General features: G+C 37.6%; 1 protein-coding gene and 1 long non-coding RNA gene across 6 annotated transcripts in view; one reads left to right on the top strand and one right to left on the bottom strand.

Annotated features, from left to right (window-relative positions):
- The window catches only part of KIAA0825 (KIAA0825 ortholog), a 356,819-nt gene that overhangs the window by 309,955 nt on the left and 19,208 nt on the right, over positions 1 to 27,656 (top strand). The window lies entirely within an intron of this gene.
- LOC110259688 lies at positions 458 to 24,328 on the bottom strand. The gene is made up of 2 exons (XR_002342052.1): positions 22,291 to 24,328; positions 458 to 810 (listed from the first exon to the last, which is right to left on the bottom strand). It is a non-coding gene; the product is annotated as an uncharacterized LOC110259688 (long non-coding RNA).

Raw genomic sequence — 27,656 nt, 5'->3', positions numbered from 1 at the left:
AGCTGAGGTCACATTTAAACCTCTTTAAAGGACTGGGTAACTCGAAAAGTTGCTGAGTCAGAACGTCTCAACAGCCTTTTAATAAAAGATTAAAGAAGGAGAGAAATACTCCCTGCCTCTCCTTTTCCTAAAAGCCAGTGGTAAGAACTGTGGTTTCTCAAGACCTTGTCTCTTCTCAAAGATGTACCTGTGAGGGTAGAAACTGTCCTCACCACCGTATGTGATAGACTGTTGTTTCAGTCATGTCCAAGTCATATACAATTTTGAATTTCCTCTGCTCTGTATCCTGCCCACAGAGGCTGTTTAACCCCTGCATGCTAACTCTCACTCAGAAGGTTAGTTGTCTCCAGGGAAGATGAAAATATTTGTAGCTAGAAACAATGAAAAGCCTAGGTTGAGCAATTTAGACTGTCCCCAAAAGAAGAAAAGAAAAAGTAGATTACAAATTTGCTTCCCATTTAAACCCACGAATTCAATATTTTATTCGGATTTCCATACTCAGAAACTCAGCCAACTTCAGTTTTAAACCACTCATTTCTCAACCAAAGTCTGGATACAGCCAACCAGAACAAGTGCTTGCTGAGGGATTTATTGAAATTTGAAGGTAATTTCAGTTATGAGACTCGTTTTGGCTTGATAATTGTGACTGCTGTAGAGGAAATTTTCATTAGATACTTTGTAAAACACTCACAATCTCAGAATACATTTCTAAAATTCAAAAATTGGAAGGCAAGCCACGTATATGGTGATTCCACTCCTCTGCATTGTATCTTTAACCAAGGGAATTTTCAGCCTTTGGCCTTCAGTTTCCTTAAATGTGAGAGAGAAAAGAGACCAATGTTTCATTTGAAAAATAATTTCCAATGTTAATCAGCTATAAACAACTAGTAAGTTTTGGCTTGTACAGGTGTCATGACAGAGCCCTTAGTTAAGTTTGGAAACAGTGAGATGTATGCTACTCCTAGAGAATTAACCATTTGTGAATGGTATGAAATGGATGCATAAATACCCGACATAATCCTAATCTATAGAGTAATGAGGGTTGTGTCAGTGTGTATATAAAATACAGATAGACCATAGATATTATTATTACTATGGTTTCGTATTAATTAGAGGGATGAAGTATCTAAAGTTTACTCCCTGTTATATGTCTGGCACTTTGTTTTTTATCTCCTATAATCTTCATACCTTTTCTGTGAGCTCAGTACTAATTATTTTTTGGGGGGGTCTTTTTAGGGCCACACATGTGGCATATGGAAGTTCCCAGGCTAGGGGCTGAGTCAGAGCTGTAGCCGCTGGCCTACACCACAGCCACAGCGACATCAGATCCAAGCCAAGCCTGCAACCTATATACAGCTCATGACAACACCGGATCCTTAACCCACTGAGCGAGGCCAGGGATCAGTCCTCTGTCCTCATGTATACCAGTCAGATTTGTTTCCACTGAGCCATGATGGGAACTCCGTATTTTTATACTGAGCAAAACTGAGGCTCAGAAAAGTGACTTGCCAAAGATCATGAGGTTAGAAAATGAAACCAAGACTGAAGCCCCAAATGCTAATACTTTGAAGTCCATGCTTCTTCCACAAAATATAGTGCTGCCTTAATCAGGTAAGGCTGGATGTAGAATAAAAATGTCATTTATTCTAAGAAGTGGTGGAAATACAATTTGGAAAGCAGGAAACTTCTTACTGGTGCATTAAAACAGACTCAGCTAATAGCAAGGACAGTTGGAGGGCAATTGGCATGGTTACCATGACCGACCAGGAAGACTGTCCAGAGAGATTTGTGGATTTACCAAGAAAGAGAAAGAGCTAGGAAATAGAAAAGATAGTGAAATATCTCTGGAGAAGCAAATAAACACATAGCAAATGCTGTGAGACAATTTGTGATTGATAGCTAAATTGTGTGGTAAAATCTCTTAAATGCTTCGGGCATTTGGATGATAGATCTTTGAGGGCTAAGTCAGAAATTCTGTGGCAGAGGCAAACATCTTAAATGTAGAGAGACAGATACATATAGGAAGGATGTTTCTAGATGTATGGGGCAGGAAAGGAAGTGACCAGAATGAGAAAAGACACAAGGCCAGAAAGAGTGTAGCCTCTTTGGGAGTTTATGGACCCACAGGTCAGTAACTGAAGTGTTGGATGATATAAGATAGACTTAAAGGAGAAAATGAGGTATAACATTCCAGGAGAAGGGAGATGATTAGGAGGTACTCTGAAAGCTGGAAAGAGAGACTGATGTCCCAGTCCAGGTAGAACGTGAACCACCACCTCTTTGGGGCCTGATATACTTTGGCTGTTTTTAGTTAGTATGGGAGATACAAGATAGACTGGAATAGGGAGAAGTGTTATTCAGGAAGGACTTATAGAAGGATATGACAATAATTTAGGGAATTATGCATTCATTTTAACGGTCCTTTCTCACTGCCTAGAGTTAGGTCAAGGAGCATTCTTTTTTCTTTTTTTCCCTTCTCAAGGAGCATTTTGAAACCTTTTATGGGTTTATGGAGTTCTTGGTATAGGCTAGGTACTGTTGCTAAACATTTTACCTTGAGCTAATCTTAACAACTATCTGTGAGATATAGAAAGTTTTAACTGCTTGAATTTCCATTTTAAAAAAAAGAAAAAGGAAAACTGAGCTAGTAATTGGTAACGGCCAGTAAATGAAGACAGGTAGCTGGGTCCAGAGTGCTCGGCCCAGAATTCGATGCCCGGGCCCACTACCTGGGATAGTAGGTAAATGTAGTTTTAAGCTCCTCAGAAACATCAAAAGCAATTACAAGTGTTACCTCTCAACACACAAATATTACAGGAGATATGCGTAATGTAGACATTTGTAAATTACTCATTCAATAATATAACAAGTAAGAATTTGACTCTTCACAGGCGTTGTCCTAAGTATTTGACAGGCGTTAGTCTCCTTTAACCTCATACCCTATGGAATAATATCTCCAATTGTAGAGAAGAAACTGAGGCTTCAGTTGGGTATGTAACTTGCCTCACATAGTAACTGAGATAGGAATTCTCCCACATTGTAATAAAGGAAATAGAAAAATGCTCAAGAGACTTGAAGAAGTAAGAAATAACACGTGGTTGAAGGAATAAGAAAAATGTACAAAGAGGCTGCGTTTGAACTCAGATTTAAAGGATAGTAGGATGACAGAGGGGTCATTTCAGGCTGAGGACAGAAAGCCACAGTGAGAGTGGTATTAGAAAGACAGAAGCAGACAGACCACTCATGTTAGGCACTCAAAGAATTGCTGAAGAAATGAATTGGTGCATGCTTGAATGTATGAATGAATTGGTGGGGATTGCAAAAGCACGGTGGTGGTGGTAGTTGAAGGGAGAATATAAGAAGAGACATTGTAAAGGCACACTCTGCAGGACTTGGCCACTGACTGGGATTTTGGTAAAAAGGGAACCACTGGGAGAGACTTGACTAAGCTGGATCTCAAATAGCAGGCATGTATTTTGAAAAGTTCCTCTAAGAATGGAAAATGGCATCTGGAATTTGGAAATAAGGTCATGATACATAGCTGTATTGCAAGTAATTTTTTTTTAAAAGTTAAAGCTTTGAAAATATTCTGAGGCCATGCAAAACCATACAATGCTACCTTTCCGTTTACGAGTTAGTTACTTAAAAACAAAAGGTCAAGAGAGACAAAGTTAAGATAGTAAATTTACTGATTAAAAAAAATACCACCTTTTCAAGACAAGTTCAGTGTTTACACATTTTAAACAGCTGCCTTCCATGAGGCAGTTTTGGGATTATATACCAAACAAATGAAATTTAGCAAAGATGAGTTGTGACCAAGCCAGTTAGTGCATTTCCTTTTAATGCTGAAGTTCTGGGAAACTGATTTACATTGAAGAGAAATTTGAGGTAACATTCTGGGAATGTGAGACTGAAATTTCCAGTCTGTCAAAGTCTTTAAGAGAACTGTGACAGTTGTACCTGGAATTTAATTTTTAGTATGACCTCTTTCAGACTGCCCAGATATAGGAAGGGGTTTTGGCTTTGCTTTTTAAATGCTTTAAATTAGTTACATGATCTACAGGAAAAAGAAAAAAAAGATGATGATTCATTCAAAAGTAATCTGTTCATTCATCATCAAATGGATAGAGCATTTTTCAGCAGGTAGCTCTCTTTAAATAACTCATCACACTATAGTCCAAGTAAGAGCCATGTCCACAATGGTTTGGATACAAATGAAAACAGGAATGAGAGGGAACTTTTGCTAAAGTTAAGCTATCAGTTGATACAGACTGAGGAGCTTTGATCCTGTCATGATGTGAAGACTTCAGATGTTAACGATGACTATGTAAAACAGTCCAGCATGGAAGCATCTAAGATAAAATTCTTGTAAATTTTTGGCTAGGAACCTAAAACTTGCTTCAGTCTGTGGCTGTAATTTTTGTGCCAAATAAGAAGGCACTTTGCAGGCTCTTTTTTTATGGACGGGCCAAATGAGATAGATTGGAAATATGTACTTTGAACAGTGAGGCAGAGTCTCGGGAAGTTTGCCAAACAAGATTTCCAAATAAAATGTTTGGGAAAGAAAACAGGGATGGACTTTGCAGATGCTGGATGGGTTCCACCAGCCATCTGTGCAAAGAGTTACTTGGTATCACATCAGCTGAAACCTACAAAGTGGCACAAAACTATCAGCAATAAGTTCATTGTTGAATGGATCCATTTCCTTACCCGGCAACCCTCTCTTTATCAAGATAAAATATCTGAATGCATCTGCATTTCCTGTGAGAGACAATAACAATGACCAAAATTATTTAAACATGAAGGAATTTTAGAAACTGTACTATTACCTCAGTGCTAATGCATTAGCAGTCAAAGAAGGCAGATTGATTTACTTACGGTGAGCTAAGTGCATTCTTGGCTCACAAAGGGGAATCATTTGCTCACTTAAGCCAGAGATCCCATTTTTGACGGCAAATGTCACTGCCTGGATTTCCCTTTGACAGTCTGGCAACCCCACACCCCTGTTATAGTATCCATTTATTTGTCTTATTTTCAGCCAGATTAATCCATTCTGTTTTGACAAGAAGACTGATGGGTAATTGATAACTGTGATAGACACAAACAGAAGAGTTGGATGCTGAATAATTCAGCACTTTTCAGTATCAATAAGAGAACAGGTTGAAGAATTTGTGTCTCTATTTACACTTAAACTAAACTAAGTCAGCCCAGACATTTATGCTGCCAGTCTATCAGAAAACCAAACAGTGTACATTCGGTTTCCACCCGACAAAATGTTTTATAAGCTTGTAACAATATGTGTGAAGCTGCCAGAATAATAAATAGGTACAGCAGCCCATGCATGCTAATGTTATGTTGTAAGCAGTTTTGTTGACAAGTGCTAATACTTCTTTCATACTATCATCAAAAGCAGCTAATACAACAGCCATTATTTGCTGGCTTTCCAAGCAAGACATGATGGATTGTGACCTTAATATGGGTTAGCCGAGTTTTGAAAGTTAAACAACTTGCAATAAATCATAGAATTATTACAATGCAGTTTAATTGGTTAAGGACTGTTTATTTCCTAAACAGGGTGAAAAATTTCTGTTTCGGCACTTTTAATTTGCAAAGTGCATTTTCATTATGAATGGCAGTTTAATATTCTGCTCTTTTGTCATGCAAAATATGCAACACAGAGGCAATCTATTAATTGGACAAAAATGCATTGCAAGCGCAAATTATCCTTTATATCATCACTTGTGAGTTTTTACATCTATTAAATGTATTAAATGGAACATAGTTAAAGATTGTACAACTTGCAGGCTACTTCTGAAATGTAAGTCAAGCTTCGAGATGATTCTAATGACCTTTACTTTTGGCAAAATAAAGTAATTAAGTAATTGTAAATATAAAGGGCGATGTAAAGAGTTGCTTCTTCCTTAAGGCAGAGGTGCATATATTTTTTGATTCAGTAGTCTCAGGAAACAGACAATACCACTGGTTCATATTGATATGTCTTGAGAAATGGAACCTGCCCTCATTCATTTACTTCTCTTTTTTTTTTGCTGGAGTAGAAGTTTCTATTGGCAAATGTGTAGGAAAAGGTAAGGCAGCAGCAAATTGATACTGTAGCATAGCTCAACATCACTGAACAGCCATTTCCATGTGTTTTGGTTCGCTGATGTGCCTTTGCACAGAGCTATTTAGAGCAGAGAAGCAGTAACAAAATACTTGTACTAGGAATGTTGATATGACATATGCTCAATTTTAAGGATGCCAGATCTTCCAATGTGTTCCTATAAGACTGCGTCAAAATTCATGCAACCTATTCATGTCCACACAGCTCTGAACCCATTTCTCACATTTCTCGACACTTGGACAGGCCTTTTAAAAACTTAAAGCTTCTATTGTCTTCAATCATTACCCAAAGGTTAGCCCAGTTGAAGCAGGCCTACTTTTGTGCGGCCACTTCAAGTCTCCAAAATATCAATTGTCAGCAATATAAACTGAATGTTAAAAGTATGCTCCAGATAGACATTCCATTCATTTTTCCTAGAGTAAAAAAAGTGTTCATGTGATAAAATGCATTTTTTTTTAAAGGTAGAAACAGACCATTTTATTTTACTTTATTATTATTATTATTTTTTTTTTTTTTGCTTTTTTTAGGGCCACTCCTGCAGCATATGAAAATTCCCAGTCTAGGGGTCAAATTGGAGCTGCAGCTGCTGGCCTATGCCACAGCCACAGCAATTCTGGATCCAAGCCATGTCTTCGACCTATACCACAGCTTACGTCAGTCCTGGATCCCTGACCCGCTGAGTGAGTCCAGGGATCAAACCTGCATCCTCATGGATACTAGTCAGATTAGTTTCTGCTGCGCCACAATGGGAACTCCATTTTGTTTTATTTATTTATTCTTTGGCCATACATGGAGCATGTGAAAGTATCCAAGATAGGGATGAAACCCGCGTCACAGCAGTGACAATGCTAGATTCTTAACTACTAGGCCACCAGAGAACTCTGTGCATGCTATTGTTTTTAAAAGAAAAATTAAGGAACAGTTTTTTTCTGTTGAAATCAGTCACAAAAGCAGTACATTAAAATAAATTGTCTAGAACTTAAAAGGTGAAAACTGAAAGTTGACAAATTGAGAAAAATTGTTCATCTTTAGGTTATACAGTAGCACAGGAGTGCTTCAGGTTTTTAGAAATTTCATGCTAAAAGAAGACAAATCTAGCTATAGAATTTTAATCTTGTATTAATATTGATAATTTCCCCTCTAATTTGAATGCCATGCTTACCTACCTCCTGCAGTTCCTCTTCATCAGAAAAAAAAAAGTTGAGGAAGTGGGGGATGGGACGGTGGGGGAAGGGAGAGAAAAAAGAGTAGGGGAGAAACTCTTGCTGTATTCAGTTGATTGTACTTTTTACTGATTCATGATCAAGTGCTAAGATAAGAGGTTACTGCCCCCAAAGTAATAAGTAATTATTTTTATAATTATTGCCAAGTATCACGAAACACTCAATTTTAATAATGATTTAGTATCTGAACTTTGTTTTCTGAATTATATAGATCAGGAAACTTTATCAGAGATATAGCCATTATTTAGAAAATATAGGTGACTACAGTTAAAACTCTAATTGATAAAGCCAACAGGAAGCTAGGGCAATTTTCAAAGTCATATGTCAATAGACTAAACCTATGTAAGGATTAGAAGATTTCCTGAAAGCTCAGATACATAAAACCAAAAGTAGAATAAGTATAATCTTAATCATTTTGTTAATATAAATTTTTAGTTATTACTTTCAACTAATTTTTCATACTTTACTATGAAAAGTTACAAATATATAGAAAAGTTGAAATAATTTTTGCACTAAATATCCATATATCCATCACTTTGATTCTGCCATTTTACTCTCCTTGCCTTTGCAGATAACAATCTCTCTACCTTTCTACCCCCACATCCATCTAATTTTTTCGATGCATTTCAAAATAAGTTGTAGCCATTAGTACACTTTCCTAAATACTACAGTGTGCATATCATTAACTAGAGCACAAATATTGTTTACTATTCTTTTTTCCTTTGGAAGGTAAATTTGCACACAATGACATGTTCAGATCTTAAGGGTAGCATGTGATGTTCTCAACAAACTTTGGGTCAGCTCCAGCCATATTAATGAACTCTATTAGATGTTGACATGGAATGAGGTTCAGTAAATACAGAAGACTCAAAAGCCCTGTTTTCAGGCTGCTTACTATCGCTAGACGAGCTAATGTAAAGGGCCACCTCTTGCTTGGACAGTCATCTCTGCAGATCTCAAGTATGTTCTATGTTGCTAGAATAGGTAGTTAATATAGTAGGGTTCCATCAACAATTATTGCAGGAGTTCCCGTTGTGGTGCAGTGGTTAACGAATCCGACTAGGAACCATGAGGTTGCGGGTTTGGTCCCTGCCCTTACTCAGTGGGTTAACGATCTGGCGTTGCCTGAGCTGTGGTGTAGGTTGCAGACATGGCTCGGATCTTGCGTTGCTGTGGCTCTGGTATAGGCTGGTGGCTACAGCTCCGATTGGACCCCTAGCCTGGGAACCTTCATATGCCGTGGGAGCGGCCCAAGAAATAGCAAAAAGACAAAAAGAAACAAAAAAAACAAAAACAATTATTGCAATGTCTGTGTATCTATCAGGTACAAAGCATTTGGCTAAATGCTAAGGAAAGTGCAAAGGAATCCTGAGACACAGTGGCTAAAATACGGGGTCCTTCAAAGCGCATTTGGTAAAATTGTGTGCTGTACATGTGAAGTGGAATAATACAAGATTCACATACTTAAACACCAAGTGAGTAAGAGAGAAAGTTCCAGGAAATTTAGTAGAAGTAGTTAAGAGTGTCCTGGAGTGTTTGGGGATGGCTCCCCTGACTCCATCTCCATAGCATCTATCCATCAACAACCAGAGGGACCATTTAAAAAGTAAATCAGATCCTGGCTCTCTCCTTGCTGAAAAGCCCTCAATGACTTTCCAGCATACTTAGGGAAACTATAAATGCCTACAAGGCCCTGTGTAATCCGACTTTCCTACTACCTGCATCCCCCTTGCCAGCCTTCTTTTCCTCATACACCAAACTCACACTCTCACCTCAGCCTTTTCACTCGCCCCCCTCTTTCCTTAGAATGTTCCTCCTCCAACTCTTTGAACAGCTGATCCCTTCTCATTGTTTAGGTCTCAGGCCCAATGTCCCTGCTGAACAATCTTCTCTGCCAAAAGCAAACTACACATATTCCTACAGCCACCCTGCCCCAAGTCAAAAAGTCTTTGATAAAGGAGTAGGTTTGCTTGGCTTGCTGCAGTGTCATAGGAAAAGAGTTTAGAAGGTTTTGTGCAAAAGATTATTAGAGCAACATCTCAATGAAATCAGCAGGAAAAGTAGGAAAGAAGAATAAAAAAAATGAAAAGGAAGTATAGATATGACCTGCTGAACATAAATATATGGCTGGAAAGACAAGAATCTAAGAGAACTCCAAGATACTCAAGCTTAGAAAGTGGAAGAGATGAAAACTCTAGGAGAAAGGACCAATATTGACATCAGACTCTCCTTGGAATATTTATCATACAGCATTTTTATGCAGGCAAGAGAGAAATGAATGACCTAGGAAGTTTATTTCAGTATTGTAAACAAGCAGGAAAATTTCACAAGTCTACCTAAAATTTTTTGCTACAATGAAAATAATAAAAGAGATCAGAGGAAAAAAACCTTCAAACCCCATTCATTCCCCTGAGCAGACTATATTAATAACTATATTAACAGTTATCATTTGTAAGTCTGATGTAATTAGTCCAATGTGATTTTCCCATTTCAACTTAAATTTAGAAATTATAAAAATAATGTTTGCAATAAGAATATGAGTTTGGCAACAGCTGGTGATAAGTCAAAAGCATTTAAGATTATACATTTGAATGTCTAGAAGATTTGCAATTCATGAGACTTTGTAGTCTTTGATGACATAGACGATGTGTACATTAGGCACTATTTCTTTCAACCTTGAATTCTTTTTTCATGATATACCATTTTTTTCTCTAGTGTGTCCATTACATCAAGAACATATCTACAAGGTAGTCATAATCTCCTGAAAGACTCTAGTTGTTCCTCTATTTATGAAAGTCTGCCTATGGACGTTAAACCTTGAATGCTTTTGTATAGTTTAACCTGGAACAGCTTTTGTATATATTACATAATTTTATCCTCACAGTAATTTGTGAGCTATACAATTCCCTTATACATGGATGAAGAAACTAAGTCTCAGTGATTCTGTTCTCCACCTTCCTAGCCCGGCTTAATAAATAGTAACTGTTACTTTTGTTTCCTGAGAGCTGAGACAAAGTATTATCACTGCAGGAAATTACTGAAATCCTCATATTCTTCTAACTTCCTCTTTACCACCCTACTTGCTGCATTCCCTCCTCCCACAACCCATTCAGTATTTCATCAACCCTATAACTCTTATAGAAAATTATATTCAGTCTTGGGCCCAATCAGGTTCAGACTTTAAAAAAAAAAACAAAAACTTTCAAAAAATATTGTCAGCATGCTGACATCTTCACAACAATTAGGAATCCTTGAGGTGTCAAATTGACTAATGCATAAACACTTGAAGAGGCTCAATATCAAGGAATAAGAGAAAAACTTTAATACCTATCTTGTGTTTTCATAGGTATGACTTGCTCCCTTGAAAAGGCCATTTCAATCTCAAATTTCTATTTCTGTTTATCATACAAAAACATTGTTCAGTAATACTACATCGCTATCCAAGTGTTGTCCAAATATTTCTAAGAGAACCATGTCAATTTGGATTACACTACATGCTACTTAGTTACAGCAGAAATAAGGTTAAACTGCTGAAGACATTGGATCTTTTCAAAGCTGCTCTTAAATGCTATAAAAGAGAATAATCATAACATACTAATTCATAGATTCCCTATTCTTATGTTCCTTGTTCTTGCCTGTTTTATGGCTTTAGGCAGATTTCTGTCACTTATCAAAAATCACTTCTGTGTCCAAAATCTCATTCTTCAGTACTGAAAATATATGATTTTGAAAGTTAAAATAACATAATTTTCCATGCAGGATTTTAGTTCATAACAAATCTTTTCTACAACCTGTTAATATATTTTTAAATGATTCTGTCACACCTTGATCCCTAATTTTATGCAGAAAGGCAAATAAATTTATTAAGACAAGGAAAAAATCTTTCACTTTTTGTGAGTTATGCAAGGATCATTTCTAAAGCAAGAAACAGATCTGTATGAAATTCTTCATTGCAACTATGGGATCTCTCAAAACTTTTTAGTAAATTGCAACTCCAATACTCTTTATTCCCCAAGGATGGAAAGAATGTACTTTATTTTTTGGCAAAATAAATAAACGCCCTGAGTTTCTAGAAATATCAATTACAAGAGTGTCTACCCTAAAAGTCACATTCATTTTGTTTGTTATTGCAAGTTATTAAAAGGCTTCCAGGCATGCATATAAAACCTGAAAAACAACAATTGAATCTATCATATTAAATTAAAATCTCTCCATAAAAAAGTAAAACCAAGTAGTTTATCAGTTAGGGAATGCCATGCTGCCCCAGAAGTCAATACAAATAAGACTTTATTAAAACATAACTAAAATGAAGTTCCACAAGAACCCTCAATGGGAATTGTTCTGCTTCAGATTCAAATGTAGAGAGTAAAATATATCTTAAAGTAACAAAGGAAGAAAAAGAAAAAAAAATTCCATGGCCAAAACCAAAATTTACACTTAAAAAACTAAGGCCTCAAAAGGTATATGTGAAACATAACCGTACCTCAATTTAGACAAGTCTCTGTTTTCAAAGCAGACAATTCATATTCTCTAGTTTTACCTAATATCTTCCCTAGTGCTAAATCCTTACGTCAATCCCTGCCATTCTATGTAGTTGCCATGAGTTGGCAATCCAGCTCATTTTCTTTTGTCTTTATTCTTTCTTACTTGTCCTACCAGCAAATATTCTTTTCATGATACTTCTATATTTTTCCCCTGAAGCAACTCACATGCTCACTTGCACAGAATTAAAAGAACATAGTCAAATTTTGACAATCAGGCTATAGTATAAATAAGATAGGCTTCAAGGTCCACACACATTTCTAGCATGTCAGCTGCCTAACTGTCCCCATCTCTAACTAAATGAATGTTATTACTGCACTCCATCTGAAAGTTGATGTTCTACATTGTCATGTTAAATGGCTACAAAATATTTCATGGAATGGAGGTCTCAAATTTATTATATGAATAATCTATAATTAGTCATTTGTCTGGTCTTTAATATTTAAATGGTGCCATGATGAAACTTCTTAAACTCTTTGAACATCCAACCAGCTAAGTAATGATTAAAATATTAATACTCTGATATATAAACCAAAAATACAAAAAAAATCAGTTTTCAAAGAGTTGCATAGCAAAGCACTTTTCTAGATAGATAAATAAAATTATTCTATTATTATCTCCAGCCTTCCTTGTGTACCTAGTGAACTACAGAAAAATAGTAATACAAATTTTAATTGTATGATGAGCTTTTAAAAGAAATAGCCCTCCTAATAAACAGTATGCAGTCTTTCATGCTGTCTCTCAATATGAAAGATATAGATAGAATGAATTCTGCAAATACAGAGAGGGGCTTCTGCATTTATGGTGATGAGTTAAGGACAACATATTATGCAGCTTGTGTAAACTTACTCTAGTATTTAGATGAGAAATGGGCCTGTATGAAACAATTTCATTCAGTACAAAGATGTACCTTGACGTTCTACTCAACTATATACAATACGGATGAACAGTAATGACTTCTGTGGGCTGAAGAAAGCATACTGTGAGTCTAGGCAACCCTGCAGAGCAGTATCTTCCAAGTGGTGACTCAGTAATCAAGGTCGTTCTGTCTTTCAATCTGCCATTTCAGACTCTTTTGTTGTCTTGGTGATAGCAGATAAGTGCAGGGTGTCCTCCTACCATCAGGTAAGTGCGTTGACACACAATAATTCTGCTCACAGTCCATTGGCCAAAACTAGTCACATGGTTCTAAGAAGAGCCACATAGACTATTTAACAAGCACAGTAATCACCATCACACACTTTTAAGGTCACTTATACCTAGTTGTGCATTTTCTCCAAGTTTTTGTCAAAGCTATTCTGAAAATCTGGATGTTTGAGAAAACAAACTTTTAATTTTTTATTATAAAAATTGAGTTGTGCCCCCATTTGGGGGACAAAAGCAAATAACCTAAATTGAAAAGTTTTAGTGAAGATGAAGATCAAGGTTACCTGTCCTGACCAGAATCCTCTAGCAATAATTTTAGCATTTCCCAGATTTATTTTCTCCTTTCCTGAGTTCCAGAACTAGCTTCCATTTCTAAAGATCTTTTTCCTCACTCTCACGCTTATGAATATATAACTTTATTCTCCTTGCTTGAATCTAATAGAACTGTTTGTGTCACACACAGTTGGTATGTTCAACTTTCTTCATTTAGGAGATTATGCAAATTTAAGGCTTTGCACACTGAAGGTATTCAATATATATATATGTAGAAATTTTGATTATGCATAGCAAATGTATATTAAGGCTACTGGTAGAAAAGACCTCATCTTCTGGGGAAAGATAGTTGTGTCTCATACAATAATCAAAGTAGAGCCAAGTGCGTGTCTCATACAGTAATCAAAGTAGAGCCAAGTGTCGGGTAGAAGCATAGAATACAAACAAAGCGTGATCCTGGCTTAGAGACAGAAAGGTCCTGAGCCTCCCTAGGAATTATCAGGGGGAAGTAGCTACCTCTTAAAGGAAGGAAGTGGAACTTAGGGCAATTTCAGGAAAGGGAGATTTAGCCATCAGCAGGATGCAAGTGAGTGTCCACCAAGAGGCATGAGCCATGTCAAAGTACATCTTAAGACACCCAGGTTCCCAAGTTAACATGTTTACTGTTTGCCCTTTGTCATTTTTAGCTCTTAACTGCTTTGCAGCTCTTCTTTAAAAATATTGCAGGAGTTCTTATTGAGGCTCCCTGGGTTAAGAACCCAACTTGAATCCAGTGGGTTAAGGATCCAGTGTTTCTACAAGCTGTAGAAACATAGTTCACAGATGTGGCTCAGATACGGCATTGCTGTGGCTGTGACACAGGTCGGCAGATGCAGCTCCAATTTGACCCTTAGCCTGGGAACTTCCATATTCTGCAGGTGCAGCCTTAAAATGAAAAAAGAAAAAAAAAAGACAAAGAATATTGCAAATTACTCCCTCCTACATAGCATAAGTAATCCTGACATAGTCAGTATAAAGCAATCCTGAGGAATGCTTTATGTATTAGTATTAGTAGTTAGCAAAACCATTAATAGTCATCACTTCATGGTCCATATTAAATGATATAGGGAATCATGGGGCCTTTGCTGGTAGAAAGATGTTAATGCTATTTAAAGAAAACTTAAAAAGTATTCCCTTCTGACAGAAATTTGCATTCTCATATTATATTTGTAACTTTCTAATGATATGATAAGAAATGGATTTGATTTGGATGAGGAATCATTTTGAACAATTAATCATGAATTACTCTAATTATCAGAAAATAATTATAGGCTAGACATAAAGCTCTTTAGAATGCAAAGGAGGAGTTCCCGCCAGTGGCTCAGTGGTTAACGAATCCGACTAGGAACCATGAGGTTGCAGGTTCGATCCCTGCCCTTGCTCAGTGGGTTAACGATCTGGTGTTGCTGTGAGCTGTGGTGCAGGTCGCAGACGCAGCTTGGATCCTGAGTTGCTGTGTCTCTGTGGTAGGCCGGCAGCTACAGCTCCAATTGGACCCCCTAGCCTGGGAACCTCCATGTGCCGCGGGTGTGGCCCTGGAAAAAGACAAAATAAAGACAAAAAAAAAAAATGTAGAATGCAAAGGATAGAGTAAAGACTATTGGAAAAATAGTATCACCTGATAGATAGTGAGATGAATCTGAAAGAGGGGTTTTTTTTGATTCACTCTTGAACTAAGGCATTTCAAATGCCTCCCATTAGAACACAGTCATATTTATGCAAGACAAAAATTATTAACAGGCATACATTGTTCGTTAGAGAATATTTAGTGTAATAATTAAAGAAGACATCTTTAATGCTTCCTAAAAAAGGAAATATATATATATATATATTTTTTTTTTTTTCTTTTTGCTATTTCTTGGGCCGCTCCCGTGGCATATGGAGGTTCCCAGGCTAGGGGTCGAATCGGAGCTGTAGCCACCGGCCTACGCCAGAGCCACAGCAACGCGGGATCCGAGCCGCGTCTGCAACCTACACCACAGCTCATGGCAACGCCGGATCGTTAACCCACTGAGCAAGGGCAGGGACCAAACTCGCAACCTCATGGTTCCTAGTCGGATTCGTTAACCACTGCGCCACGACGGGAACTCCGAAAATATATTTTCACTTGTCCCTTTCATAATACTTCTGGAGTAGAACAATCTTAGATAAACTCAGCATATTTGTACTTTGTAGGAACGCTTACAAAACTTTATGTGGAATCTTGCATATTCATTTCACTTGGAAAATGTCAAATGATTGACATGACAGAGTCACATATGTAGCTCCTGTCTCTTCAGAAGAGCATGTAGGAATAGAACATGTGGCAAACTGATAAGAAAAGGTAACAGCAGGAATATTCCATCAGTTTCTATAAAGATTAGCAGCAGGACCCAGCTCACAAGGGAGCACAGTCCACTCACAGCACAATTTTGAGCTAAAGAGAGCCAGGGTGTGGGACAAAGGCTATAGAAAGGTGGTGTAGATAATTGGCTAGTCACTAACTAACTCTCTGAATTAAATGTCTCATTGTGCCTCTTTACTTGTTTTTTTATTATTACTACAATACTTTTAATAGTATTGATAATGCAGTGAAAATGAAATGTGAGGTTAACTTTTCAAAGTTAAAAACAACAACAGGAAATAATAAAATGTTATTTGGTCAAAATATAGTTTTAATATATTTGATTTTTACCAATAAAAACATATTGACACTATTAGAAATAAGGAGTATCTGGTGTATAGTTAAATAAAGCATAACATTTTCATATGAACTGCATATAAAAAAAATAAAATGATGCTTTCTTGCATTGAGGAATGCTTTTATGATTATTGAAGCTATTTATGCAAGAGTACATCTTTACAAAGAAATACAAAATGCCATTTCAATCATTGGTCACAAATGGCCCCATAGCACATTTCATTGTTATTTTCCAGGTTAGGTTCCAATTTAAGAATTTACATTCTTGCACCTTGAATCCTTGCTTTTTTTTTTTTTTTTTTTCCATATCACTTTCCTTCTACCATCTAGAGTTATTTTTCCTGATTGTTCAAAATAATACATGGGATCAGGGTTATGCATAGAATAAATAAATGGTCCAACTCACTTAAAAAAAAAAAAAAAAAAAAACTCAGAGGACCCTTTCATCCTACCAATATACCATCCTGTCTCCTTTTCTTTTCTTCCTTTCTTACCTGAAATACTGAATGAAACATTATCTTTAGTGAATTGCCATTATAAACATATGTTGGTTGCCTGGGAAAAGAAAGGCCCAAAAATCTCCTTCAGACTTCCTCCATTAGTTATTGGCATAGATTATTTTATCTGATTAGCTAAAACTGTTAGCTTTGAGGTACAGGCCAGTTGTCCTTACCTGACTAGGATTTCAGGAGGATCTGGGTAGTGGTTGTAATAAGTGACTGGGCCGGAGGTGGGGGTGGGGAGGCCACCCATGACATGTGGAAATTCTTGGGCCAGGGATCAGACCCACACCACAGCAGTGACAATGCTGGATCCTTAACCACTAAACCAACCAGGAACTCCCTTAAGGTTCTTTTCAACCCTAAAATGTTTTATTACAGGTAGTCTTCCATAGAAGGAAGAGGGATTACTAAACAGAATTGAGGAAGTGAGATCATTAAGGAGAATAACCCATTACAGTTTTGGCTGGAACTTGTGGGCACAGGTATGCTTGAGAAAAATAGACCCTGATACAATATCTAACAAACCACATACATCCTAACTTCCAACCCTTACATTTTTTTTTTTCCTGTGCAAGGGAAGTGGATTTCACCAAAAAAAAAAAAAAAAAAAAAAAAAGACAAGGTTCTTTAGGAAGGAAAGTGAAGGAACTAAAACTGCATGTTTATTTCTTCAGTGAAAGAAGGAACGTAACCAAAGAATGAGGAGGTAGAGGCCTCATTCCTATGGACTACTTAGATTTTTTATTTTTTGCTTTTTTAGGGTCTCACCCACAGCACATGGAAATTCCCAGGCTAGGGGTCGAATTGGAGATGTAGCTGCCAGCCATAGCCACAGCCACAGCAATGCCAGATCTGAGGTGTGTCTGTAACCTACACCGCAGCTCACACTTAACCCACTGAACTGAGGCCAGGGATCAAACCCACATCCTCATGGACACTAATCAGGTTCATTGCCACTGAATCACAATGGGAACTCCTTAGACTTTCCATGACTTTGAAATCATAAATGCTCAGGCCTCTTGGTGACAAAATGGCTGGAAAGTAAGCGGAGACTATAATGCTTTCCTCTTCCTTTGTCCACAGGGCCTTACTTCTTGGTTTTTAGGAACTTCCTTCTCTCAGAATATCCCCTTATCTGGCCTCTTGGAGACTCTGGCCCAGGAGAGCATATTTGCACTTGCCTTGACTGAAGGCTTCCTCCCTCAGACCTAGCTGAAGGCTTAAGTACATATTTCCATGTTCAATTTCAAGAAAGTAATCCTCAACAGGCATGATTTGATAGAACTTGTAGCTCATCTGTGAAGACACTGAAATACACACCATCTACTTATTGTCAACAAATGCTTTATGGTTGGATGGGAATGACTTGTCATATGACAACTCCTAGGGGAGGCCAAGGAAGGGGCAGATTCCTGGTCCTGGTCCTTAGGTGGAGAAGTCACTCCAAACTTTATCTCCTTTTGGAAACCTGGCAGGCTTCACCCCCTGGGGCTACAAGGGTGGGACCCACAGGGGGAAGAACATTATCAGAACCCTCTCCTGATGGGATTAAAACCCAATACTTAATTATCTTGTAAGAGAGAAAATGAATGATAAGGATTCTAGTAGCTTGAATTTATTTAATTACAAAATCAGTGAAAAAATCAAATTAAAGGAGCACATAAAACTTAACAAAAATGGATCAATGGTTAATTGAGGAGTCTGAATTACAGATCTTTCTGATGCATATATATTTTCAAGTAGAAGAGTCTGCTTTAATATTTAAAATAGATTAATATGAATAGTTTTTATTCTCATATTTAAACCAGCTTAAGATTAGTGCAGTTTATTCTTTTAAATTGGTTCACCATATAGAGAAAATGTCTAAAAGTACCAGATCAAATTGTTTATTATAAAATCTTAATTGAATCTGAATCAAGAATCACAAGATTTGGTTTAGTTAGTTGTATCCTCTTATTTACATTTAATACAATTAAATACTGTGAAAATCCATATATATATTTTTGTAATCTGTTCATAGAGCTCGATTTTTTAAAAGAAAACATTTTTATAGTTATGATCTATGTAATGTAATATTTATAATCTATTAAAGACGTAACATTACTAAAAATTGGTTTTGCCCTAGATTAATTGCATTTAATTAAAGAACAATTTATAAAGTACTCGGTATGTACAAAAGCTTAATAGCCAGTACAAAAGCAGAAAGATATTTAGGGAGATAAATATATAAATGAGAGCCTAAACTTAACTTATTAAATTCATAAGAACAAAAATAAATCCATGAGTTAAAAACAGAGGAATTATATCTAGTTGGAAAATAAGAAATATGTTCATTGAGAACAGGTAATCTGATGGAGACCTTGAAGGTAGATGGGATTTCAGTGGACAATGTTTGGGAAGAAATATACTGAGAGGAGGAAGGAGCATAAATTAGAGCTTAGAGGAAAGATGCATGGGGTAAATTCTTGGATGAAGCACTCAAACTTAACTGTAGTACAGATAAACTCCATGGTATGTTGGCAGTCTATTTTCTCAGAGCTCTTCTGGAATGTTGATTTTGTGGTTTGATTTAGGGCAACAGCCATGCCTTGAATGCCTACTAAGTGAGCCAAAGCAGGGGAATAAAAGATAAAGGAAGGGTACATACACTTTCTGCCCTTAGATCACTTCCAGTGGGGCAAATCCTTTCAAATTTTAGAGTTACTAGAGATTTGTCTGGAATGCTCTTGGATGCAGAGAAGCCTCTAAACCAGACACGGGGGGGGGGGGGGGGGGATGAAAAAAGAGAGAGTGTTTGAGTTTGGGGAAATATAGATAGTCCATGGTTCTAGAAGATTCATTCAGGTAATTTCTAAGGCGTGTCATTACTGCTTCATTCCTTTTGGGTTTTGTATTTTTGTTTGGTTTTTGATGTGATACTGAGATGGGAACATAGTTCTATGGCTTCCATTATAGGTCAACTTTTCCCCCACTGTGTCTGGAATGCCTTTGCTTCTGGTTTTTCCCCTACTCCTACTCGTCCACCTAGAGTGAGTTCCAACCATCCTGCTTTTGCTGGTTTAGAGGATTCTCTTCCTTTACCTGAAGACTCTGGAGTTATTAATGGTGTTCCATTCCCAGAATACAGATGTATTTATGTTGATGGAACATCATTATTATTATACCACATGATGATTTTGTAGCCAAATATTCATTTTTCATTGTTCTATGAATTTCATTACTTAGACTCAATTAGTCCCATGTCATACATTGGGCTATATACCCAAGATTATAAGAGATCCCAACAATAAACTTGCAGATTGCTACTTCTTGTTTTTATAAGAAAATCTACTGCTTTATAAGTGATTTTGATTATAATTCACATAACCCCTTTAGTATCATGTACTTTCAGTCCCATGTATATTCCTATGTCCTTAATGCAAACACCTTAAATCTCCATGATAGATTTTTTTGCCTCTCCTTTTCTTTTTTTTAAACAAAACACTGATATGAAGGACAAAAATGTTCTTCCTAGACTACAGTTTTATCTTCTCTATTCTGGTCTAATAACTCCTTGAAATAAATTTTAAGAAAGTAAGATTTAAAAAATTAAGACTGTCATTTTAATATATAAGCTTAACTACAGTTTGGATATGTATAATTAAATAATGCTCTTCAGTGGGCTACTAGTAAGCCCATGATGATCCTGAGTATAAATAGCATATGTGACATTAGGGATTCATTCACTGCTTAGTTTTGTGAATCACCATGGAAGCTAATCTTCATGACTCCTCATTTGTGGAGGAAGCTACTATGTGCAAAAGATGTGAAATCAGACACCAGTGAGAATGTATATTGTTAAGAGTGAAACCTTTATTCTCTGGTGAAGTTCTGATTATGCTGTTCATTTCAATTTTAAGGCAACTAAAAAATGACATATAAGTCATTTGAATCTGTATATATATATATAACGAATAAAATTGAAAATTAAAAGATGTTAATAATTTAAGTTTGAAATATTTCCTTCAGTTATCTAGATAGTTGATATCTGAAATGTTTGAATAATTACCTCATATTCACCTCCTACATGTACATACAGTAAAGGGGGGGAATCCTTTAAAATGTTCATATTTGTCTTATGTCAACATTAATATGTCACAATATTTTTTTGTTTTATGAGATTAATTTCCAGTTGATGAAGAATTTTAAAGTGGAGATAATCACAATAATTAAGGAGTAAATTTGTAAATGAAGGCCTGACTCAAGTTATTTAATTAACATAGATTCATGAAACTTTGGCAATTTGATGATTAAAATATGGATTTTAATCTAATCTGTTTCTGTATTTTCAGTTCTGCTAAACTGTCATCAGAGAAAGGGTAGTAGTAGAGAATTACAAATCTGTAAAAAAAAAAAAAAATCAGCAATCTATTTCCTATTCCTTTGTGGCTGTTTAATATAATATAGGCATACCTCATTTTATTGCACTTTACGGATATTGGATTTTTTTTCTAAATTGAAGGTTTGTGGCAACCCTGTGTCAAGCAAGTCTATTGGCACAATTTTTCAAACGGCATTTGCTTACTTCATGTCTCTGTGTCACGTTTTGGTAATTCTCACAATACTTCAAACTTTTTCATTATTATTATATTTATTATGGTGACTAGGATCAGTGATCTTTGATGTTACTATTGTAATTGTTTGGGGGTGCAACAAATCATGACTGTGTTAAGATAGCAAACAATCAGTAAATATTGTGTGTTCTGACTACTCCATCCAGTGTTCTCTGCCTCTCTCCCTCTTCTTGGACCTCCCTATTCCCTGAGATACAAGAATATTGACATTAGGCCAGTTAATAACCCTGCAGTGGCCTCTAAGTGTTCAAGTGAAAGGAAAGGCTGAACATCTCTCACTTTAGGTCAAAAGCTGGAAATGATTATGGTTAGTGAAGAAGCCATGTCAGAAGCCAAGATAGGCTGAAAACTAGGCTTCATGAACCAATTAGCCAAGTTGGGAATGCAAAGGAAAAATTCTTGAAGGAAATAAAAATGCTATTCCAGTGAACACATCAATGATATGAAAGCAAAACAGCCTTATTTTAATTTTTTTTGGCTGTGCCTATGGCATGTGGAAGCTCCCAGGTCAGGGATTAAACTTGTGCCACAGGCTGTTCCACAGCTGCAGTAACTCCAGATCTTTAACCTGTGTCTCAAGGGAACTTCCACAAAGCAGCCTTATTTCTGACAGGGAGTCAGATTTAGTGATCTGATAGATAAAACCAGCCATATCTTAAGCCAAAGCCTAATCTAGAGCAAGGTGATAACTGTCTTCAATTCTATGAAGGCTGAGAGAGATAAGGAAGCTTCAGAAGAAAAGTTTGAAGCTTAGCACAGTTTGGTTCATGAGGTTGAAGGAAAGAAGCCATCTTTGTAACATAAAAGTATAAGGTAAAACAAGGAGTTCCTGTTATGGTGTGGAGGAAATGAATCCAACTAGTATCCGTGAGGTTGTGGGTTTGATCCCTGCCCTCGCTCAGTGGGTTAAGGATCCAGCATTTCTGTGAGCTGTGGTGTTGGTCTCAGGTGCAGCCCAGATCCTGCATTACTGTGGCTGTGGAGCAGGCTGGCAGCTGTAGCTCCAGTTTTGACTCCATGTGTTGAGGATGTGGCCCAACATGTGCTGATGTAGAAGCTGGAGCAAGTCAGCCAGAAGATCTAGCTAAGATAATTAATGAATGTGGCTACACTAAACAACAGACTTGCAGTGTAAATGAAACAACCTTACCTTAGAAGAAGATCCCATGAGGACTTTGATAGCTAGAGAGGAGAAGTCAGTGCCTGGCTGCAGAGCTTCAAAGGACAAGGCTAACTCTCTCGTTAGGGGCTCTTGCAGCTGGTGACCTGAAGTTGAAGCCAGTGTTTATTTGACATTCAAAAAATCCCAGAATAATTATGCCCAAACTATTCTACCTGTGCTATACAAATGGAACAATAGAGCCTAGCCTAGTAATAGCACATCTGTTTGATACCAGAAAGATGATACCGGAATCTGGGTTCTTGTTCACAGCAGTCAAAGAATGAACTCCTTGAACACACAGGCAGCAAGCAAGCAAAGTCTTTATTAAAGGAAAGCAAATAGCTCCCAGGGTTGCTGGGAGGGGGAAGATCCCCCTTCTTTATGGTCCTATAGAGATTTTTATCTCTTAAAGGTGGGGAGGGGCACCAACGTGGGGTCCAGAAAGATGTGATTTTTTTCCCATTGACCTTGCTCAATTACCTACATCAGTCCTTTTCCAATAGGGGTTTTAGGGTTGGAAATGTCCCATAAGTTTTAGGGTTTCTTTGTCCTTTTCTTTCCTTAGATTAAGTCACCATTCCTCTCATTTTTTTTTAATTTTTTATTTATTTATTTATTTTTATCAGTTGAGGAGTGGGCTAGAGATTCACATTTCTTATAGTAAACAAAGCCTCTGGGGAATGCGTGTTTCCTATAATAAAACAAGGCCTGTGGAGGTGTTACTCCCTAGAGCCCTTAAGCCACAAATGTTAATTAATATCCATATCAAAGAATATATCTGAGCCCATGCTCCTTCACTAGCTACCTGAGTTAACATTCTGCCTCATGTTGACAGCATGGTTTACTAAATAATTTAAGCTTACTATTGAGACTCTTATGAAGAAGGAAGGGTTCCTTTCAAAATACTACTGTTCACTGACAATGCACCTGGTCACCCAAGATCTCTGATGGGGATTGTTATTGTTTTCATGCCTGCTAATACAACATGAATTCTGCAGCCCATAAATCAAAGAGAAATTTCAACTTTCAAGTCTGATTATTTAAGAAATACATTTCATAAGGCTGCCATAGAGGTGGTTCCTCTGATGGATCTGGGCAAAGTAAATTGAAAAACTCCTGGAAAGAATTTACCATTCTCGATGCCATTAAGAACATTCAGGATTCCTGGGAAGAAGTCAAAATATCAACATTAACAGGGGTTTGGAATAAGCAGATTCCAGCTCCTATGGATGACTTGGAGGAGTTCAAGAGCTCAGTTAAAGAACTAACTGAAGATGAGGCAGAAAGAGCAAAAGAATTTGATTAGAAGTGGAGCCTGGAGTTCCTTGTGGCTCGAGGGTTAAGAATCCAGCATTGTCACTGCTGCAGCTCTAGTCAGTGCTGTGGCATGGATTCCATCCCTGACCTGGGAACTTCTGCATGCTGCAGGTGTGGCCAAAACAACAACAGCAACAAAAAAAGTGGAGCCTGAAGAAATGACTGATTTGCTGTAATCTCATGATAAAACTTTAATAGATGAGGATTTGCTTCTTATGGAAGAGTAAAGAAAGTGGTTCTAGAGATGGAATCTACTCTGGTTAAGATACTGTGAAAATTGTTGAAATGACAACAGAGGATTTAGAATATTACACAAATGTAGTTGACAAAGCAATGGCAGGGTTTGAAAGGATTGACTCCAGTTCTGAAAGAAGTTTTACTGGGTAAAATGCTATTAAACAGCATCACATGCTACAGAGAAATTTTTTTCTGAAAGGAAGACTCAATAGATGCAGCAAACTTCATTGTTATCTTACTTTAAGAAACTGTCACAGCCACCCAAACCTTCAGCAATCACCCTGATCAGTCAACAGCCATCAACATGGGAGGTAAGACCTTCCACCAATAAACTGATTATTCTTGCTAAAGGTTCACATGATGGTTAGCATTTTTAATAATAAGTACTTTAGGGAGTTCCCGTTGTGGTGCAGTGGAAACGAATCCGACTAGGAACCATGAGGTTGCAGGTTTGATCCCTGGCCTTGCTCAGTGGGTTAAGGATCCAGTGTTGCCATGAGCTGTGGTGTAGGTCGCAGATGCGGCTCGGATCTGGCGTTGCTGTGGCTCTGGGGAAGGCCAGCAGCAACAGCTCCGATTAGCCTGGGAACCTCAATATGCCGTGGGTCCGGCCGTAAAAAGACAAAAAGACAAAATAATAATAACAGTAATTATAATAAGTATTTTAAAATTAAGGTAGGTTCACTCTGTTTTTAGACAAATGCTCCTGCCTACTTAATAGATTACAGTATAGTATAAACATAAACTTTATATGCACCAGAAAACCAAGAAATTTGTGACTTACTTTATTGTGATATTTGTGTCACTGCTGTGGTCTGGAAACAAACCCACAATATCTTGGAGGTATGCCTGTACTCCTGCATAGGGAAGTTCTTAGAGAAAACGTGTGTGAACCTTTTCTAAGAAGAGGAAGTGAAAAGGTGGAGATAAAAGTTTACTTCCCTAAATAGAGCTCCAAGAGGGGTCTACTTTAATCTGCTCAGGACAGACCAAGCCATCTGGTGTGAATGGGAGGCTGGCAGGCCTGGCCCAGGGTCCTCCAAAACGAGGCAGTCACTACCTTTTATCTCCTACTACCTCAAATGAATGGCTTTATTCCTCCTGGACAGTGTTAGAAGCTAAGTCAAAAGGCCTAAATAGCCACAACTAAGCATATCTTCTACTCCAGATGAATGGAACTGGCTCCACCAACAATGCTCTCAGCATGTCTTCCACAAATATTCCTCCTTCTCTATTCGCACTGCTAATACTTCCCTTCTCATCCCCAGAGTCTCCAACTGAGTTTTCAGATTTAGGCCTAAATTCCTTCAGTTTGCTTCCAGAATGAACTTCCTTAAACATTTAATTCTTAGTTCCTTACAATTAAAATCAGTACCGACTTAGGGTCAAATAAATTAGCTGATCTGTAATTCCAAACTGACAGATTAATGTTCAGGTGATGTATTGGGGGTCCTGGACCAGCCTAAACAAAGCATGTTGGGAGAGCCTCTTTTGGATTGGATGAACTGACCTGTCTTCCCTTCACACACCAAAATCCCAACAGAGGAGCCCAGTATGGGGTTGGGAAGCAGCAGTGAGCTAACAAATGTTAGTTTGGACACTGAATCTGAGTTCATTTTGATGGAAGTAGCTAGAGTTCTAAATATGGATTTGGAGTTTATCAGGGACATCTGGGTTGTGAGAGTCCTCTGGACACTTAGGGGTTTACAGGAGGTGATAATTGGGTCAGGTGGAGGATGAGCTTAAGGGACTGATTGGGTAGAAAGGAAGACAACTTGGGAAGAAGAGAGCAGGGAAGCAAGGGGGAGGAGAGTTTCGGGAAAGAATAAGAATTCACTAGTTCAAATGCTGGAGACCAAATGAGATTAGGACTAAAAAGTGTTCTTGACTTAGGTCTGGTAGACTGCTGTGGCCACTGGAAAAGTGTTCAGCGGTAAATCCCACCCTTTTCAAGAAGTTTGCTGCTGAAGGAAAGGATTCAAGGCCGTAAATAATGGGAGATAAGGCAGAGACCCACAAAAGATAACTAATAAAGCAATAATTAGAATGACATAATCAAATAGCTTTTAGGAAGATTAGGCAGGGAAAATTAGAAGAGAAATACAGACAGCAAGTAGACTACTTAGGTAAATGAGATTAGCAATAATAAAAATATAAGGGACTTTAATTCCTAAATCTGTCTTCATCTTATATTTAGCTCTAGACAAAAACATACCTCCATTTGAGCTTATCATTTTTAAAAAATATATGACTCTTCACAACCCTCACACTAAGAGTCAGGTCAAATCTTCTTTGTTCTTTGGTGCCTTTGGATGCCTTTTCTCCATTCCACAGCCGGTGGTGTTTCCTTCACCCTGCTAGGCTGCCTGTATGGACCTCTCTTCTGGCCTGTGTAAAATGTACCTGGTGGATGAACATTTCTGCTTCAGGAGCACCAGGCCAGCTTTCTCACTACTTTCATTAGCTTCTGTTCTCTCTTGGAAGTAAATTCAAATTTCCATTCTGCCCTTATCTCTTCTTCACTGCCATTTTTTTAAATGGCTGCACCCACCCACAGCATATTGATTGTCCTTTTTGATCCTTTTCCATTTCCTTCTCTGTCATCCCATCTTGCTTTCTGAATCCCTGAATAATTGTCACTCAGCGCTTTCTACAACTTGAAAAGTTGCCTTTCTGAAGCTTTTTTTTTTTTTTTTGCTTTTTTTAGGGCTGCACCTGAGACACATGAATGTTCCCAGCCTAGGGGTCCAATTGGAGCTGCAGTTGCTGGCCTACACCACAGCCACACCAACTCCAGATCCGAGCCATGTCTGCTACCTGCACCAGAGCTCATGGCAACATCATATCCTTAACCCACTGAGTGAGGCCAGGGATCAGACCCACAGTCTCATGGTTCTTAGTTGGATTGTTTCTGCTGTGCCACGACGGGAACTCCCTGAAGCTCTCAATTCTGTTCTCTTAATCTTTGAAATTATTCACCTATTGTATTTCATTAATGAATTCCTCAATAGAAAAAGAAGTCACTTTAACCTTTTTACATAGCTTACCCTCCTCTTGAGCAAACATGATACTTCATGCCTATAATTCAAAGTGTTTTAATGATTTTTCTTTGTCAAAACTCATGCTAGGCCTGCACATAAACATGGGGGACAGAATTAAGACTAGAGATTATGCCTTGAAGGGTGTCCTAAAACTCAGTTAGCTTGTCACAGTTGCTTGAGTATTTACTGTTATCTTTGAATCGAATTGAGGCATCTTAACTCCTAGAATGCTAATATAATTCCTTAAGCCACTAGGAGCCATTAGGACCTTAGCCAGTTCTAATGTTTGTGAAGGAGGAGAGGAGGAAAAGTGAGGTTTGATTAAGGCAAGCATAAAGATGGACTAGGACCAGGGCCCATTTCTCCATTTCTCTGAGGGTGGAGGGCTCTGGGCAGCTAAGCTCAGCAGGAGCACTTGGGTATCTAATTAAGGGAAAAGACTGGGGGAGGAGACAGTGATGCTAATCAGGAAAAATACTGAAGTGTGACAAGGCCAGGATGAACTTCTCCTAGGTCATATGTTTGCCTCAATGAATAAGAGTCTATTTTGAAGGGTTTCTTTTTTTTTTTTTTTTTTAAGGTTTAATTTCCATCTCTTTTCAAATATATCCACAATTACTTATAAGGAAGGGAAGGGTCTTATCTCTAAGAGCCTCTTTTTTCCATGCATTACATTAGTTGCAGGGAAACTATAGGAAACATGGGTGGTTTGTTTATTCACTCACTCATTTATGCAAATCTTCATGCTTTTAGGAAATA

The sequence above is a fragment of the Sus scrofa genome, chromosome 2 (assembly GCF_000003025.6).
Source record: "Sus scrofa isolate TJ Tabasco breed Duroc chromosome 2, Sscrofa11.1, whole genome shotgun sequence".
NCBI classification, from domain to species: Eukaryota; Metazoa; Chordata; class Mammalia; order Artiodactyla; family Suidae; genus Sus; species Sus scrofa.
The sequence above is the reverse complement of the archived record's forward strand: the minus strand, read 5'-3'. Positions and strand labels throughout refer to the sequence as shown.